Genomic DNA, 18,959 nt, shown 5'->3' on the forward strand with positions numbered 1-18,959 from the left:
TGAGGGCAGGTTAAAATTCAGGTTACGGCAGGGGAGATGGAGCACTAAAGCACTTGAAAATGGGACTCGAGAGAGTTGTTGCTGTAGAGAAGGAATCTTGTTTTCTCTGGGGCTTTCTAGAAGGAGGCGGCATTGTGCTAAAAGCGCTCTCAGACACGGGCGAGCACAAAGCCGGCGGTGCCGTGGGCTGCGCGAGGGCGTTGCTGCAGGGGCACCCAGGAGCGGCTGCTCCCCCAGGCTGGGCCCCCAGCCGTGCCGGTGAGCACCCCGGGGTGGTGGGGACGGGCCAGCGGCCACCCGGCCCCTCCTGGCCGGTCCCTGTCGTCCCTGGGACCTCGGGGTGCTGCGTGGCCGTGGGTCGGTGCTGCGCGGGGACGCGGGGCCGTGGGCGGCGTCGCTCTGCGTGTCTCACAGCTGATGCGCTCTCTGTGCATGTCATTGGCCTTTCACGTTGCGTATCAGGGCTTGCTCACTGTGCCTTGGGATCCGCGATGAATCCTCCTCCTCCCCCAGAAAGGCTGCCCCTTACCCGGCGCCCCCTCCCCGGCTCGTGCCGGCTGCGGTGCTTGCCCCCTCCCGCCAGCCCTGGCCTGGTTTGGGGTCTGCAGGAAACAGAAGAAACTTTCTGTGCTTCATTTTGAAAATGACTCCAGAGACAGGTTGTGGTTTCCCAGCCCGGTTCTCGTGCCCGTGCTGCGGTGCTTCTGGCCAGACCGTGCTGCTCTGCTTTATTCTCGAGGGCTGTGTAAGGGCGGATCAGAAACTTTCCTGAAGTCAGTTGTGTTCCCTCCTGTATCGAGAGACCCGCTCACCTGTGGGGGATTGACATTAGGCGGGGGTGTCCTTGGCACATCAACGTTGGCTCCTGCTCGTGCAGCAACTTATCTTGAGCCGGGTCTCCCTGGACGAAGGGACAGATGTCTGTCCTGGGGCGGGCGCGGGGGCCCGGGCTGTGCCACGGGCGCGGAGCCGGCAGCACGCGGAGCGGGCAGGACGTTGGCTCAGCGTGCGCTGGAGGGTTCCCAGGGCCATCCATCTGCTCCTCCGCGGCAGCGGGCGATGCGCACAGAGCCAGTGACCCGCTGGGCCGGCCTGCTCGGGAGCCGTGGCGCGGGGGCGGCCGCTCACCGGCAGCCGGGGCTGCCCCATCCTCAGCCGGCACCCAGCGCGGTGCTGGGGGCGACCGCGTCCTGGTGAGGAGCGTCCTCTCCCGCCGGCCAGCGCCACGAATAGCGACCGAGTCAGGTTCTGGCATGGGACCATCTTTCCAGGTACTATATTGTTCAAAACAATTTTAGATCTTTGCTCAGAGGCCGAATCCTGTATTGGAGGGGAGTGCCGTGGCACAGGGGTGTTCAGGGGGATTGCTGGCACTGCCCGGTGAGATGGGGACTCGTCGTACCCGCCCCGCGCTGGCTGGTTGCTCCGCGCCAGGGGAGGCAGAAGCTGTGCTGGTGTAAACGCTCCTGAGGGCTGCTCTGCGCGGGCAAAGCTGCTCCTGCCGCCAGGGCGTCTGTCGCGCGGTGCCCGGCGCTGCGGGTGGCAGCGGCCGCCGTGCGGGGTGGCGGGGACCCCGCGCCGCTGGTCACAGCCCTCACCGTGGTGACGCATTTCCCCGTGTCTGCGCCGCTGCCTTTGCCCCCATCACGGAGCCCCCCGTCCGCGGGACCGAGGGCATCCCGAGAGAACGGGGAACGTGGCGCAGGAAGGGTTAATGCAGAAAGATTTTTACCCTGTGGCGTAAACACTACAGAATGCATGTTTGCCTTCATTTGCATATCGAAACATATCCTAAAGGCCCCTCGTTTGGAAAGTTCTGTTTTTTACTCCGTCTTCCTATAGAAGGGAGGAAATTATTCATAATTAAAAAGTAATAATAATGTGGAACGAAGGAAACCAGCTGTATAATACCCAGCACAAAAGGGGGAGCGTGGGGAATCTATTTTTAATGGTTTCCACAGCAATGGAGATTTTGTTTACAGTGATTTTCCTCCTGTGCTGTGAGGCTGTTCCTGATTTACATCTAGCAGCAGCTCTTGCGCAGGAGGTCCATCGCTGGAGGGTGCTCGGGGCGCTCGGAGGATGCTGAGATGAGATGCAGTTGCAGACAGGCCGGTCAGTGCTGTGGGGCAGGGTGACCTGAGTAGGACCCCGAGCTGTGGCGTCCCGGCTGCGCGTGGCTCTGGCGCCGTGTGACACAGAGGCGCCTGCTAACGACCAGCCTGAGGCTTCTGGATTTGCAGCTGCCTTCGGGAGCTCAACGGTGACTCTGGCAGCTGGTGCAGGGACCGGCTGGCACAGGGACCCTGCCCTGGTGTCCCATCAGCGCGGTGTGGGGAGAGGATGGTGCCGCCGTCACCTGCCCATGGGTGCGCCGGCGATGGAGCCGCCCCGTGCCGGGGGTCCGCAGCCGGTGCTTCCTCGGGGCCATGGGCTCTGGTAGGGCTCGTGTGTCGCTGCTGTGGTGTAAATGCCGGAGCGGAGGAGACGCGGCTGCTGGGAGAGCTCTGTCATCCGGCAGGCGCCGGCACAACAAGACCCAGTAGCTGGAAATTGAAACTCGCCTGATCCGTACAGGTTTCTAATGAGGGCTGATAGAGCAGTGGGGCGGTTTGCTGGGAGCTCAGTGGGTTCCTTGGCGCTGGGTTTCTCCCTCTGTGTCTCCCGAAAGCCGAAGTGAAGCAGTTTAAGTGAGCGGTTCGGTTGTGGGGGCTGGTGCAGCTCCTGGGGCTCCGCGGGAGGTTGGTCCGCGGTCGCTGCCCAGGCCTGCGGAGGAGGAGGAGGAGGAGGCTCTCTGCGAGGGGGGAAGCTGGAGAGGGGCTCTCCTGTGTTTTTAGGTTCCCCCCCCTTTGCCCTCGGGCAGATGGTGAACAGCTCTGGTCCCTGGTCCCTGTGTCCCCAGGGATGGTGGCTCCGTTGTCATTCAGGACAGTGACAAATGAGCCAGCCCCGGGCTCCAGCTCCGCTCTCACGGTGTGCGACCATGAGGGTGTCCCTCGGGAGCAGAGCTGCTCCCCCCCTGCCTGGCCACCCCCAGCATCTGGGGGGTGATTTGGTTACAGACTCATTTTCTCTGGTGGAACTCAGGGCTGTGGTCTGAGGCAGCAAATCTGGGCTTAACCACCGAGGGAAGGTGAGGCGGGGGCTGGCATGCGGGCCTGGGGGCTCTTTGGGAGTGGGGGGGCCTGTGGCCCCTCGGCTGGGTGGTGGGCGCTGCTGCCTGGAGATCAGCTCCTTTGTGAACCAGTCAAAGGAGGGGTTTATCACCTGTTCCAGCTAATTTTCTGTGGTTTGTAATGGCTTTGGGAAGCAGGTAATTGCAGCGATCGCATTACATGTGTAGGCATTAAAGGGAATTGAGGGGACTGTTTGTTAATTAGCTGTACTTGTGTGGAAACTGAAACATATTAACCTTCATATAATCCCAAACTATTAGGGATGAAGAAGGGATTTAATGATGGGAGAAACAGAAAAACAAAAAGCAATTAGGGCTCTTTTTCCCAGCGTTGCGGGTGCGTTGGCGCGGGGGGCGGCCGGTAGAGCAGCCCGGCGGGCTGGCGGGGGCACCCCGGGCTGGGGGTGGGATGAGCGGGGTGGGAGCTGCGGGAGGTGCAAACCCCTCTGGCAGCACCATCCCCGGCGGGAGGGTGAGCGGGGACCTGTGTCACCTCCCGCTCTCGTTCCCGTGTTCAGTTTTGCACCATCCAAGCTGGGAGTCGGTGCCGTGGGGCTGGGGAGCCGCAATCTCTGCTCCATGCCTGCCCGGCCCCTCTCCGGCTGCTCTGGGGTGCCGGGCGGCCCTGGGGCGGCTGTGGGCTGCAAACCTGCATGGGACAGGGCCGGCTCCAGCCAACACTTCCCAAAACAGGAGTGTGAGATGCTCTGGGACGGGCTGGGGAGCAGCCCTGGGGTGGGGGATCTGGCGGGACCCCGGGGCAGCGGGGATGGGAGAAGGCGATCTGGAGCTGCGGGAAGTATAAATACTGTTTCCATGGCAACTGTTCAACAGAAACTCTTCCCTCCCTGATTCTGGAGCAAACGGTATTGGGATCAGGCCTGGGCTGCTCCCCCCCGTGGCAAAACCCTTCAGGTGTTGGTGATTTTTCACGCTCGGTGCCGGCCCCGTGTGCAGGTGGAGCTGGTGCGGAGAGCTGCGTTGGTTCCTCTCGCTTCTGGAAACCCCGACTAGGGGTTTGGAGGTTCTGGCTCCTCCAAAGATGTTTCACCTGCCCCTGCTCCAGCTGCGCAGGCCTGCCCGGTGGGTGCTGTTGGCTCAGCACCGGCAGCTGGGCCCTGTTGCCCGGGAGGGACGCGGAGCGCGGAGTGGCTCGGGGTCCCCGGTGCTGCACGCCTGGCTGCAGCCTGCTCGCCATCCGGCGCGTGCGGGGCGGTGGTGCCTGTCCCTGGGGAGGCCCCGGTGTTCCGGTTGTGCCAGCAGCACGTGCTGTGACCACTGTGACATCTCCTGCCCAAAGCTGTCAGTGCCCGGCTGGGTGCGTGAAGCACTAAGACAGCTCCTTGTTGCTGCTGGGAGCCCTGGTGCCTTCACCAGCAATCGTTAATACCCATCAGTACCGTGCAAACAAACTCCCTGCTCCATTTATTCCACCCAGCTCCCGATTTAATTAGGTTTTCCAGTTTTCTGCTTGTCCTGGGCCAATCACTCCTTAAAACAGTGGAGAATTAATTTGCACCTGCTGTCAGAAAGCGTCTCTCCCCAGTTAGAAAAATAATTAAGCCATCATCACACATCAGGGGTAATGAATCACTGTGCTCCATTCCCTTCACAGGTTGTTTGTTTCCTTCCACACTGGCAAAGAAGGTGCAAACTAAATGTGAGCAGCTGCCAAGTTATCCCTGTTCCCTCTTTGCCCCGTTTGGTTGAAGCTCCGTGGATTTTCCAGCTCAGCTGGACTGTGGCCTTTTGGAACGGTCCGAAGGGGCCGGCTCCCGGTGGGTTTGCTCCATCCCGCTGCCCCGGGCCATGTGTGCTGAAGGGGCGTCCCAGTCCCGCTCCTTCCCTCTGAACGACTCGCGTTTGGGTTCGCGGGTGGGGAGGAGCGTGGCCAGCAGCCTCCTGCCACTCGTGTCGGGTGCCCCGTGTGCTCTCACGCCATCTGCGCCGAATCTCCCTGCGCAGCGCGGTGCTGGGTGCTGGGGTCGCTCGAGGAGCTTTCCTAATGGAAATGCTCCTTGGTCGGAGAGTGCTGAGACGTGGTGTGGGTTGTGTCTTTATGCCGGTGGGCGCGCTGGCCACGCAGCACCGTTAGCTCCTGTTCCGTGGGCTCGGTGAGCGGAGATTAAGCGCTTGCCTTTGCTGGTTTGTGCTCACACCTGCTCACATGAAAGCCCAGTGCCCACTTCAGTGCCAGCTGATTAAATTAAAGTCCTAGTGAGTTTGAATAATTTTCCCTGTGAAATGTGGCAGATGGCCTCCATTAGGCGTCTGCTCCCAGCATCTGCCAGGATGTGATCAACCCCTCTTTGGAAAATGCACAAAAGGGAGTGGAAGTGGAGAGACCTGGGAATGGGAGCCCATCGTTGATCCGTGAAGAGGGAATCGGTGTTCCCTTTGGAAGCAGCCGCTGTTCTGGAGGAGCCGCGTCCGTGTGCCCCCGGCCCCTCTGCGCACTCACTGCTGTCCCAGGGTGGTGGGAGCAGGGATGGAGCTGCTCTTGTGCCCACCACTCCAGGTCCCCCCAGGGCTGAGCAGAGCCCTGCGACTGGCGTGTGCTGGCCTGTCTGAGGCTGCGCTGTGCCCCTGTGCTGCAGAGCTGGGTGGGCTCCCTGGGCGCCCGTCCCCTCTGCTCGGCCCGTTCCGGCTCTGCCGGGCAGTGGGAGCAGCTCCCTGGTGCTGGGACAGCTGGGGAGGGCGGCTGGCACTGGGCTTGGGATCCTGCAGGTGTTTGCACTGAACCAGTCCGAGATCTGCCACCACTCGGTGCTCTTGCTCCGGTCCGTGGTGCAGACGGCGTCTGGCACATGTGCGGTTATCAGACACACAGCTGTTTGTGTGTCACTTTGTGTCGTGATCCCGTTAGAACGGGCGCAGCACACGGGCAGCCGTGTATGCGTTGGGGTGTCCCACCTCCAAATGCAACACCCGCGGGATGACGGGGCTCTGGGGGAAAACGTGCTGTTCCGTGCTGGGAGCGGGAACGGGGCGCTTGTTTGTGTGACAGAACGGGACGGGCTGTGACCGGAGGGGACGGGCGGTGTCCCCGGGTGGGTGTTGGCGGCGGCTCCTGCTGCTCCAGCCGGGCGGGGGCCGGAGCGGCGGGCGGGAGCGGCGGCGGCCGGCAGGGGGCAGCGGCTGCTCGCGGCGGGCAGGACCGGGCGGCGGGGGCTGCGGGGAGCGCCCGGGACCCTGCCCCGCCGGCCCTGCCCGCCCTGCCCGCCCTGCCCGCCGGGCCCCCGCCCTGCCCGCCCGCTCTTTGCCCCTCCCGGGCCCGCGCCGTGGAGCCGCCAGCCCGCAGGCGGGCACCGCTCAGCCCCAGCTCGGTGTGGACTGGGATGGCTTTCCTTGCAAACAGCTTAATAAAGCGAGAAAGGTGACGAAGCCGCACTCGGAGCTCTGCAGGTGCCGCAGCTGGAGCTCGCTCGGGCAGCTGCAGAAGGGGCTCCCCCCGTCCCCCGACGTTGCGGGGACACAGCAGAGCTCTGCTCGGCTGCTGTTTAAATGCCGCGGAAGGTACCGAGAAAACCCTGTTCCCTGCCCCAGGGACCTTGGAGGATCAGAGGCTGCCGCCTGTGTCTGGGAGCAGGAACCGTGCGTGGGAGGAGGAGGAGGAGGAGGCACTGCAGGCGCTGCCCGGCATGCCCGTGGCGGCAGGAGGAGGCTGCAAGTTGGAGGATAATCTGGGGAAGGAGTCTTGAGCGCTTGACCGCATGCGCTGAGCATCTGCAGCGGGATAGGGACGGGGGGTTGGTCCTGGAACCGCGTTGGCGTGCAGAGGGGAACTCAGCTTGCGCCTCTGCCGCGGGCCCTGTGCATCCCTCAGCTCTTGTATTTGTGCCCTTGGTGCGGAGAGGTGTTCTCCTCCGCTTGCTAATTGAGCCGCTGTAGTGTTCTTTTAATTAAATTAGCATCTTCTAATACATTTAGTCCTACCATCAGAGTTTAATGTCTCTCTCCAGCTGCAGGGCCTCAGGGCCGCTCCAGCGCCTGTGTGTGGTGCTGGGTGAGCCGGCACCGGCCGGGCTCGGGCAGGCGCTCTGCACCCTGGCGCGGGTGCACCAGCCTCCCTGCTAACACCTTCACACAAGTCAATTCTGTTCCTCAGGTGTGCTCTAAGTGTGCTGTGGGGTGATAATCGGGCAGCGGTGGACACGGGGCCCTGGCAGGATGAGTGTCTGTCCCGCTGGGCTCCAGCCCTGGTGCTGCAGGTCTGGGTGCTGCCGGAGGGGGACGCGGCAGCGGTGGGTGCTGCTGAAGGGGCAGCGGGTGCTGGTGTGTTCACTCTGGTGGTTTCCTGGCAGGGTGAGGGGGATCGGCCTCACCAGGGCTCCCATGCTCGCCCGGTCCCGCTGGGGTGCAGCAAAACACCTCAATTGTCAGTCGAGGCTTGTCAGCTGGATCACAGGAGCACCGGATAAAGTGTTCCAGTGAAGAAGATAATTGAAAATCAAAAAAAGACTTTGTTAATTTGATTAGGCAGAGCTGTAGTTGAATTGTTCTTCATCAAAAGAGATTTAATTTTGACATGCAATTAAATCCTTCTGCTGTAGTGGCGCCCTGCACGTTCCCAGCACCGGGGCAGGCTGGGCGGGGGGGCAGGGGAGCGAGGGGCCTGGGGTGCCTGGCGGCTGCGCCGGGGTGCGGAGCCGAGGGGCGTCTGTTGCGGCGAACGTCGCTCATGTGGTGCTGACTCCGAGTTGTGGTTAAACTGTTCACCTATTGCAGCAATGCAGAAGGCAGCTCTGCGCCCGCTCTGTCCCCTCACCCGGGGCTGCCTCCTCACCCCCCAGCCTGAATCTCCGGAGGGTAAAGCCCCAACCTACGGGGCTGCCGTTGTTTGCAAAGAGTCTTTGCCGGCCACTGGGTTTGGTGCAATGGTCGGAGCAGCTTTGCCGCAGGATCGGCACCTCCGGCCAGGCAGGAGCTCCCTCCCGCTGCCGGAGCCAGGGTGGGCGGCACCGGCACAGGGTCCCTGCCAGCTCCAGCCGTGCTTCTCGCTGGCTGCTCCCCGTGCTGATAAGGCAGAGGATTATCACTGCTGCCGAGGTGCCATAATCCATCCCCGCGGCGCTGGCGGGGGCGGCAGCTGGGTGGAAATCCCGCAGTCGGGGTTGTGGATTTAGAGCTGCTGGTGAGAGAAGGAGCTCAGTGGGATGTGACAGAGCTTTAAAACATGCAGGAAAATGCCCGGGTGCTTCCTTGGGCAGGAGCGGAGAGGGGCCCTCGCCGTGGGAAAGGGCTTTAGAGGAGCGGTGGGAGGTCTGCGCTGGGGCTGCCGGCGGGGCCGCGGCGCCTGTGGCACAGGGAGCCGGGCACTGCGCGGGAAGGCAGCGCTGGCGGCGCGGGGGTCCCTGCGTGGTGCGGGGATGGCGCTGGGAAGCTGTGCTGTGTTTGCGGGGTTCACACCCTGTCCTGACGAGCGGTGGTTCTGATGCGGGGACGGGGCAGCTTCTGAAGCGGCTGCAGAGCCGACGCCACGGCAGGATAACGTCCCGCGGCATCGTCTGCGCCTCGAGCCACGCGGTCCCCCTGCGCCCACTCGAGTGGGTCCTTGGCCTCAAATGGGGCAGGAGGACCGAGGGGCAGGCGGGACGTCCCTCGTCCAGCGTGCCGGCGGAGCGGGTCCGGAGCGGCTCTGGGCGCAGCGGCCCCTGCGAGCTCGGTGCAGCCTTCACCGCTTCCATCTTGGCTTGTTGCCTTATTTGTTCTCCTCTAATTGAGCAAATGCGCTGTAGGCAGCGAGGCTGGGCCAGCATTGACTTTATTAGGGGAAAGCATCAATACAACGGTGCATGTTAGGAGGCTTAGTCTAACACTGTCAGACTACTGGAGTTTTAAAGTTGCGCTTTATTCATGATGTTTTGATTTCTCTTGCTCTGGGGACTCTGACTTTGATAGATTGTGATGCGGTACCAGAACAATATGATACACGAGAGCAGCTTGCTTCCAAAACAGGCATTTGCCACGAGAGCCCGATGTTTTCTTGCATTTTTTTAGAGTGAAAAATGATGGCATAAAGGAATCTTAAGCTTTGCGCAGTTCAATCATCCAGAATTAGCAAGCAGAAAGTTGATTTTTCCTGCTGACTGGTCGGCTGTTAGAGGTAGTTACGCCAGGCTAATTCCTGGGTTCGTTTTGCTGCTGCGGCAGCGCTGGCAGGGGCTCTTTTTGCTCCAGAAGTTGGGGTTTCTGGCTGCCACTTGCCGAATTCTTCTCTTGCGCCCGCTCCGCTGCCGTGGGGCTGCCGGTCCAGCCCGCGGTCCCTTTGTGTCCCCGCTCTCCTGCTCCTCCTCGCGATTGGGAGTTTTGCAGCCACAAGAGCTGGTAGGAATTGCAGGTGCAGACCTGGCGTGTACCTGCTGGTCCCTTTGAACCTGTTTCTTGAGGATACGTTATCAAATATGCCGGTGATCCGCATCACAGGATGTATTTTGTGCAGCGCGTCTCTCGTGTGTGCCCGTGCTGGAGCAGTCGGTTGGGTGCTTGTTGTCTCGGCGCTATGTACAACCCACTTACTGCTCGCCATGTGGATGCCATGGGGGCTTCCATCAGAGCTTCTCTGGAATTAAGTATGAATTAAATGTACCATTAAAATGAAGTGTTATCACAGCCATTTAATGAGCTTGAGTCTCTTAACAGCTTCATTTTCCTGTGTTTGACGGCCATGCCCCTTCTCACTTGATGTGATTCCCATCGGCTCCCGTGAAGGGGCACCTGTGTTCCTCAGGCACCGCGGTGTGTTCCAGCGCCGTGGGGCTGGGCTGTAAGTGACAGTCTGGAGGTGGCAGCGTCGCGGGAGGCGCTGGTCTGTGCTCCCTGGGGCCGGCCTGGCCGCGGAGGACCCCGCTCTGGCGTTTGCCGGGCTCTTTCGTGGCTCTGGGGGAGCTGGGCCCCTGCCCTGGGCTGTCGCGGGGCCGCGGGCCGGGGGGGTTTCTGAGCGTCAGGGTTGTAGAACACTTTTTGTTGGTAATGCGTCAAAACAGCATTTTTCCACAGCCCTGTTCTCGGAAATATTTGAACCATTCTCACTAAAACTCGCCTCAAAATCTCTGCCTGAGGCAGATGCTCAAAATGGGAAACATCAGAGCGAGATGCCTTGTGTTGCACAGAGACACAGGCAGGCGACAGCGGGGCCTTTTACAGTGTTGGGGAATCGCTGGGCGGTGGCACCACGGTACCCCTGGTGACGAGCGGCCCCACGTCCCGGCGTGTCCCCAGGCTCCAGCAGCCCTCTGGGCGGGTTTGGCCCTTGGACACATGGCACCGGCCTCCCCGGTGCCATCGCAGGCTGGGGATCCTCCCTGCCCCCCGCCCGGTGACCCCGCAGCCTGGGCGCAGCACCCGCAGCCTGGGCACAGCCGCGTCCCGGCCCCATCGGTGCCCGCAGAACCTTCCGGCGGTGCTGCCCCTGCTGCCCCTGCCGCGGCTGCGCTGCCGGGGTCCCGGGGGCAGCACCGGGATGCCGTGGGCCTGGGGGGTCCCTGAGCTGCCTGTCCTGGCCGGGGTCCCCGTGGGGGCTGCGCGGTGGGCAGCAGCGGGTCTGGCGGAGCCGCGGCCGGGGCCCTGCTGGGCTCGCCGGGCTCGCAGCGGGCGGCGTGTCGGGCTGCGGCGCTGGGTTATTTACAGAGAGGCTCGGGGGGTCTCTGAGGAGGGCTGGCACAACTTGCATATTAAACCAGAAATTGCAATTAACAACAAAAAAAGGGGCATTTTTATAACATTTTTATTGAAGTCTTAATGAACAAATAAAGCAGCAGAGAAATCTGCATGTGCGTTTGTGGGATATAAAACTGACTGAATCAAGATGAAGCAGCAAGAAGCCTTGGCTTCTCTTATTTTCTGCTAGATCAGTAAAACAAAACTGCAAGGAAGGATGAGGAGGGGGAGAAGGGAGCGAGGAGGGGGGAGAAGGGAGCGAGGAGGGGGGAGAAGGGAGCGAGGAGGGGGAGAAGGGAGCGAGGAGGGGGAGAAGGGAGCGAGGAGGGGGGAGAAGGGAGCGAGGAGGGGGAGAAGGGAGCGAGGAGGGGGAGAAGGGAGCGAGGAGGGGGAGAAGGGAGCGAGGAGGGGGGAGAAGGGAGCGAGGAGGGGGGAGAAGGGAGCTGCAGTGCGTGACCTGGGAACCAGGGTGCAGTTCGTGTGAGCTCACCCGGGACCGGGGGCGATGAGGCTCATCGGTCAGGGTCCGAGATGCGTACCGACCCACGAGTCGGCGTGTGGGCTGAGCGTGGCCGCGGCACGCGCGGTGTGGAGCGCGTGGTGCGGGGCCGTCGGGGTCAGAGCCGCTGTGGGGGCACCGGGGTCAGAGCCACGGCCACCCCCGGTGACAGCTGGAGCTGCTGCTCCCACCCCGGCGCCCTCTCCCTGTCCGTCTGTCTGGGAACAGAGATCCACGTGGCTACGGAAGATGCTCCGCAGCCGTTCGGTGTCTCGGGGCGCCGTGTGCCGCCGGCTCCCTCTCCTCCCTCCCGAGTGTCCCAGAGCGCGGCACCAGCGGCTCCAGTGGGACTCGTGCAAAATCTTCCCCAGAATGATTCATGATATTCCTTCAGCTAATTTTTAACTCTGATTGCTTCTCCTTCTCTTCAGCAGAATTTAACTAGTTTGCCTGGAATATTAATAATTAAACATCAAGGAATTATATCCCAAGTAGTCTTTTCAGATGAACATTGGTGATTGTTTTAAAGCGCACAGCGCCGGGGTTTTGTGGCTCTTTGACAGAATTTTGCTTCTTTTAAACTGCTGACACCAGTAACCCCATAAATTAGCAGATGATGGAGGGAAATCGCCTGGCTGCTTCTGTTGGTTTTTATGGTTTGATTTGTTAATAGGGGTTTTGGGTTACAGCCAGGAATTCCTGACCCGGCACAGGGAAGGGTTTGCCCGCTGTGCGTTTGGGTTTGGGAACGTGGTGGGGTGTGAAGCCCCTCGGCTCTGGGGGTGCGTGGCTGATCGCTGCTCGGTCACCTGTTGCTGGGGTTTGTGTGCGACAGTCTCTGCAGAGGGGGTTCCGCCCCCCTCCCTCGCTGTGCAGAACTCCCCGCAGCAGCTCGTGCTGCCGGTGGGCGCTGGTGGCTTCTGGGGCGCCATTCCTCTCGTTGTCGGCAGGGCAGGCAGCAAGCGCTGCTGGCACCGAGGGCGTGTGGTGGCACCTGCCGTCCCCGGCACGTGGCAGGGGCAGGACCGAACCCTCCTGCCAGCCCACGGCGATCGAGCCGGCTGGGAACTCGACGTGTTGCCCGAGCGTGGGGAAATCGCAGCAGCTTGGTTGGGTTTAACTGCCCTGCCTGCATCCCTGCCCGTGTCCTGCCTGCATCCCTGCCCGTGTCCTGCCTGCATCCCTGCCCGTGTCCTGCCTGCATCCTGCCTGTGTCCTGCCTGCAGGCAGGGCAGCTGCAGCCCAGGGGTTCAGCTTTTCTGGTTCCCAACACATGTTTCTGAGAGCGTGGCCGGGGCAGGAGCCGGTCCTGCCGGCAGCACCTGCACCGGGACGTGCAGCTCGTGCCTGGGAGCCGCCGGTGTCCCGGTGCTGCCGGTGCTGCCGGTCGGGGAGCCCCGGGCAGTGCTGCGGGCGCTGGGTCCCGCTCCCACGCTGTCCCTCGGGGCCGTGGTCCCACCCGCCTGTTCTGCTCCCTCCCTTGCTGTGGAGCTCAAGCTTCATTCATTCAGAAGGGAAAACATTCACATCTCCCCGACCAACACCAACCCAAATACAAATAAATTTCTCTCAAAGTGCAGCCGTTGGAGAAAACTAAAGGCCGTTAGTCAGGCTGACATCAGAGGAGCCGCATTCGCTCTGACAAGCAGCAAAGGCTTATGTTTTATTCACCAGGCCTGAAAAATACCTTCCCGAAGAGGGGGCCCATAAATAAACCAGTGTGATGAATATTACACGGGATAAAAACTGATAAAGCAAGGGCCCTCAACACGAGCTGCACAACGAGGTTGGAAAAGCACATGGTTTTCGTTACATCTGATCCCGCGTGACGCGTTAGGGGGGTGAGCGGCGAGGCGGGAGCGGGGAGGTGGGACAGGGCCGGAGCGTGGCTGCGGAGGGAAGGGTCGGGATGCGGGGATGCTCCAGCCGCGCTGGGACGCCGTGGACGCGGCACCGCGGCTGCCGGGGCTGTGTCGGGGCGCGCTTCCTGGCTGGGAAATGTCCGTGGTGCCTCACGTTCTCCCCTGCGGGGTTTCCTGGAGTCTCTGTGGCCCCAAGAGCCCCGGTTTTTGCAGTTCCCATGGGGTTGTGTCAGGATCATGAGGAAGGAAATGGTGTCAGTGGTCCTTGAAGCGGTGGCTGTGCCGGGCTGGGGGCGGTGGGCTGCGCCCCGGGCGCTTTGCCGCTGGTGTGCGGTGCTGGCGGGCACGGGCAGGGCTCTCTGTGCCGCGCTGGCTCTCCCCGGCTCCATCTGCCCTCGACTTTCGGGAACGTTGGCTTTTCCTTCTTTCCACTCAAGTTTAAGAAACCAAAAGCCAGGCTGCTCGGGAGGCCATGGCGGGGCTGCGGCGGCGCGGAGGTCCCTCCGTGTCTGAACTGCAGCCACAGACAGCGCGAGAAGTTCCCTTCAAAAGCCACACGTTCACAGGCTGCAGAAGGGAGCCTGCACAGATTTATGTGCCGGAATCCCTCGTTTGGCAGATTCTGTGTAAACTGTGTGCAAACCTCCTTTGAAAAGTTCCCCTGCTCTTCCTGGGAAGCTCAGGCTGGAGCCCGTGGGGAGCGGGAGCGGCCCCTGCCCCGCGCCACAGCAGGAACCTTGAAATACGAGCACTTAGCTTTTTATTACACCATTTAATTGCTGCCTGACAGTCTAATCCACCATTAAAAACACCAAAGCTCAGGGGAATTCACCATTGTTATTCAACGCGTCTCTCGTCCTCCACCGCTCTGAGATCCCATCTGCCGGCTCTGCTGGTGCAGCCCCGGCCGGGCGGCGGGGGCTGCGGTGCTGTCCGCTGCTGCTGGCGCAGCCCTGGGCGCAGGGACAGGGCCGGTGCAGGAACCCCTGCGGGAGGTGGCCAGCGGGGCCCCCCGTCCCGCTGGAGCGGCTGTGGGGCCACCTGAGCTGGACCCGTCCTGTCCTGGGGGAGATGCCCACACGAGTGGGTGTCCTGCCCACACGAGTGGGTGTCTTGCCCACAGGAGCAGCACCAGCCTCCCTGTGCGTGGGCACCCTCTACTCGCCATGGGCCACAGGGCAGGTGCTTTCGGGTCCTGGTTTTCCGCCATGGGGGCTGTGGGCAGCTCTCCCGGTGTCCTGGGCCGGCGCTGGCTCGGTGCTCACCAGCTCCTCCGGAACGAGAGGTTTGGCGTTTCTCGCTGTGTGTTGGAACAGGAGCTGAAAGCAGCCCCGGCGGCGGTGAGCCATCCCCGCTGCCCACGGCTCCCGCGGAGAGCTGCTCTGCCGATGCACGGAGCAGTTTGGGAAATTGCCTTTCATGTTGGATACGGGTTTTGCAAAGGTTTTTTCCTCAGCTCCCGGCGCTGGGCCGCGCACCCGGGCGGGCACTGGGCTGCGGAGGCGGCGGGTGCTGCTGTGCTCGCGCATCCCGGCTGCGCCTCCTTGCTGGGGCTGGATCCTCCGCGCGGTGTGCGACCTGACCGCGTGCTCCGGTCCGCGCCGTCACCGGGAACGTTCCTCCCTGGGACCCGCTGCCGTCCCAGCTGCTCCGGCCAGCACTGGGGCCTGGGGAGACGGGCTGGGCAGCTGCTCTGAGCAGTTCATCCTCAGTCTCCTAAGTAATGATTTGCCTTTTTTTCCGTGTCAGTTGTGTAAAAAGCACCAGTGTTGGCTGACATGGCAGGACGCGTCGATCGGGGAGCTCTCGGCTGCCAGGGGATGTGGCTGTAGCAGGAGCCCCCCAGCAGACACATTGTTAGGGGAGCGGCCCCAGGACAGCGAGCAGCAGGGTCCCGGTGGATTGTGTGGCAGTGGTTAGCCGAAATCATTGGGTTGTTTTCCTCTGAGACTCTGGTTCCCCAGCCCCTTCCTTGTGGTGTCCCTGCTTGAAGCAGAAGGTGACATGGACGATGCTGCCGGGGGGGCGGGTGGCCCCAGGCTCTGTGAGTCACAGCCGAGACCCCTCGGGACGCACCGACGTTTGCCCACGGCCACTTGAGCCGGTGTTAGTGGGGCCGGGGCAGCCTGGCCCCCGGTGCCCGGTGCTGAGCTCGGCCGTGTGGCCCCGCTCTGCAGCACAGCCCCCCCGATGGGGTCCCCGCGCTGCCCGCCCCCCCCGCCAACACTGTATTAAAAAAACATAATTGATTTTCCTTCCTGCCAGCGCTTAACCTGGACTTTCCCGCTGCGGCGCACAGGGCCTGATTACAATATCTCTGAAGAGGCCAGTGAGTTATAGTAATGGACACTCTTCTCGCTGTCTGTGCCGCTCATAAATCTATCCTCTCCTGAAAGTGCAGATGGTCCATAATCGTCCATCATCCTGAGCCGAGCGCCGGGCAGCGCCGGGGTGGTTTTCTCCTCTGAGGCCGCTTTTTCTGCAAGCTAAACGGAACCGCGCCGCGGCGTGAGCTCTCTCGTAATGGAGTGCGAGCAGCCCCGCCGTCAGCCGTGATTTAGGAGGGAATGAACAATAAATATCGTGGTGGCTGGGGCTGCGAGCAGGTGCTGGAGGGAGGCGGCAGAGCCGGGCTGTGTGCGCACCCTGGCGAGCGTGCTGTGACCCCGGTGAGGGGGGGTCCCTGCCAGCCTGTGCTCGCAAAGCTCCATCTGGTGCTGCTGTGCCTGAGACTTGGCCCAGACCCGCGGGTGCCGCTGCCGTCGCTGCCGCCGGTCGCTCTGCACTGGGGCAGGGCTGTCACGGCAGCGGTGCCACCCGGCGGGATCCCGCAGGGTTTGTCGCTCCGGCAGCCTCTGCCGGTGCCCGCTGCGCCAGCAGGACCCGGTGCGGTTGGGGACCTGCCCGTGCTGCCCACATGGAGCAGGGCTGCAGCAGCTCCCGTTGCTGCCCGTGAGCGAGGACTGCCCCGAGCCCTCTGTCCCCAGGTCCCAGCGGCTCCTTGCTGGCTCCATCCCCTGCCTGTCGATGCTGTCCTCTCCCTGTCACACTGCCCGGGCTCTGTCCCCTCCCCGCGGGAGACCCGTATCAGCGCTGGCGGTTGTGTTGCAGGGAGCCGGTGATACTGAGCCGTGGTGCTAAATGTCTGTATCGACCCTCCCAGCAGAGTCGATTCCAGCTTGGTTACAGTGATTTTATTTGGTATTTAACATCTGAAACGTGTGCGTCTGTGCCTGCGGGTGGCCGAGGGACTGCGGTGTGCTTGCTTGGAGCTGGGCTGGGATTCCCTGTGCTGGTGCCGAGGACCTTGCCCGTTGTGTGGTCACAGTCCTGAACCCTCTCCATGGGGAGATTTGTCCCCACCGCCGGTCTTGGGAGGGGCAGGAGGGCAGAACTGGGGCCGCGGCCCCGGCAGCCCGGCCCGGCTTCCCTGCTGCTCCGGGCGGCCGGTGCTGGCGCCGTGCTCAACGCGGGTTTAGGAGGAAACACTGGCTCTTCTCTCCCAGACGTGTGTTCTGGACGGATTCAGAGCTGCCTTTATTGGTGCTGCCTTGCGTCTGAGCCCGAGAAGCTGCCCCCGCCTTGCGGAGTGCCCTTATTTACAAGAATCCCCCTGGCATGGCCTTTAAGCGCTTCCATTAACATTTTTGCATCTTGCTTATTGCAAGCCCGGGCCCGCCGGGACCGCGCGTGGCAGGCGGCGGCGCTGGGCTCGCTTTAATTGGTTTCGAGCTCCTGCTGCCGGCTGTGGAGGGGTCTCTTTCCTTGTGTAATGACCTGGAATCTGATCAGGCGGCTTTTATTAGATTGTGAGACTGGAAGTGTAACTCCATGGGATCAAAGCAGAGCAGGCGCCGCAGTGAGCTGGGAACCGCAGGGCTGAGGGCGCAGAGCCCCGGCTGCCCCGCCGGGCCGACACGGCCCAGCACCTGCGCACGCCTTCCAGCTCCTGATGGCAGAGCCGCTCCAGTGGCAGCGCGGCCCCCGGCTCCTCCGCCGAGCTGCCACCAACACCCACAGCCGTCCTGCCCCGTGCCACCCACCGGCAGCTCTGTGCCGGGGTCAGACCCGCTGAAGCTCCGTCAGCTGAGGGGAAGGGTCCCAGCGTGTCCCCTCGGGCTGCGGGGACTGCAGGGGACCCCGGCACAGCACCGCTGCTGGGAGCAGCACCAGGTGCCACTGCGGCCCCGCATCTGTCTGGGCAGCGCTGGGAGCAGGACGGGCAGGGAGAGCAATCGCGGCGGTGATTGATGGCGCGCTGGTGGGAGCCGCAGCTCGCGGTGCCCGCAGCGGCGATGAGCAGCTGGATCCTGCGCTCCTGACGAGCTGGTCGGGACCGTGTGCTGCCGAGGGCAATGCCACACAGGATCTCGGTGCAGCCAGGCTACGGGAGCCGTGCCAGCAGCCTGTGCTACGGTTCTCCTTGCTCCTGCCCGCAGTCGTGGCGAGGAGGGCTCATGGCCGGTTTGGAGACTCTGGCAGCATCGGCTGGTTTATTAAGCTAATAAAGCAATGTTAAGTATCCGCACGCTGGATCCCCCTGAGGTCTCGTTATGTGCAGAGGAGCTGGGGGATCCCGGTGCCTCCGCACCGACGATTGCTCTGTTGTGCTGCGGACCAGAGGAGCAGGTAGCGCTGCGCCAGGCTGTGGGCACACCGGACGTGCCTCTGCCTCTCCCGGTTGCCACTGCAGTGGTGCTTGGGCACCTTGTGAAGCTCCCGCTGCCATTGTGTCCCCTCTGCACCCCAGGCAGGGCTGTGTGGCTTTAGGGACACTGGTGGCATCTCCTGCCACCTGTTCCCCTGTGGCTGCACAGCGCCAGAGCCGGGCTGGGGGAGCATCATCTGCCGCCGCGCCGGGGCTGGGCTGCGCGGCAGCACCGGGCCCTGGCTTTGTGAAACCAGGCGGGTGCAGATACACCCGATGCCAAGGCAAGAAGGCGCCGTGCTCCTGGGGGGCTCGGAGGGGCCGGGGGGTGCCCCCCAGCCCTGCCCCTGCTGCAGTGTGCCCGTGCAGCGTGGCGGTGGCAGGCGGTGCCCTGGCAGCATGCAAAGCAGGCCGTATATAATAGATAATAATTAATAGACTGCTCCGGCGGCTAGCTAGGTAAGTAGATAAATAATTTTAATTATCCTTGGGGAGGCTGTAAATTCGCACACAGCCCTTTATTAAACTCTCTGTTTACAACAGTCATTTATATTGTGTGTCATTTTGCATAAAATCCCCTTGGGGCCGAATAACACTGTGTAATAACGGCTCTGTTACTGCCAGCGCCGGGGCCCGGGAGCCGGCGGTGCGGCAGGACCCGGCAGCTGGTGGCGGGGGACAGGGACACCCGGCCGAGGGGCCGCGCTGCTCCCGGGAGCCACCGGGCGCTGTGACCCGGCTGTGCCGAGCTCTGCTCCCGGGGGTCCCCGAGACCCCGCTCCTCCCGGTGCAGCTGCGTTTGTGCTGATGGCAGGGTATTTTTTTCCCCCTTTTTTGCGCATGTCTCTCAAAAGAACCATAAATTCCGAGCTGTGAAATCCCGCTGCGTCAGCAGTCTGCAAAATGAATTGATATTAAACGCGACAAAAGTCTCTCTAATTCACCCTGGCCGGTTTCTGCTTCCCTCCCTGAAGCCGTAATTGAAAAGCGGAAGGATGGAGATTGCCATCGTCACTGCCCGGAATAACACTGACCCACCGATTACTGAGAATCTCATTAATTAAGGATTATTTACAAATAACTGTGGTCTCGCAGTGCTGCACGTGCTGCCCTGAC

At 62.3% G+C, this 18,959-nt stretch overlaps 1 protein-coding gene across 18 annotated transcripts in view; it reads left to right on the top strand.

The window, feature by feature from the left end:
- The window catches only part of RBFOX3 (RNA binding fox-1 homolog 3), a 130,828-nt gene that overhangs the window by 73,613 nt on the left and 38,256 nt on the right, over positions 1-18,959 (top strand). Inside the window, exon 1 of one of the 18 annotated variants that reach the window (XM_065034245.1) lies at positions 2,097-2,115. The exons of the other annotated variants lie outside the window; for them this stretch is intronic. The gene's annotated coding sequence lies outside the window, so the exon portion shown is untranslated. Of the gene's footprint in view, positions 1-2,096; positions 2,116-18,959 lie in introns of those variants that run through there. 18 annotated transcript variants of the gene reach the window in all.

The sequence above is a fragment of the Columba livia genome, chromosome 18 (genome assembly GCF_036013475.1).
Source record: "Columba livia isolate bColLiv1 breed racing homer chromosome 18, bColLiv1.pat.W.v2, whole genome shotgun sequence".
Lineage (NCBI taxonomy): Eukaryota > Metazoa > Chordata > Aves > Columbiformes > Columbidae > Columba > Columba livia.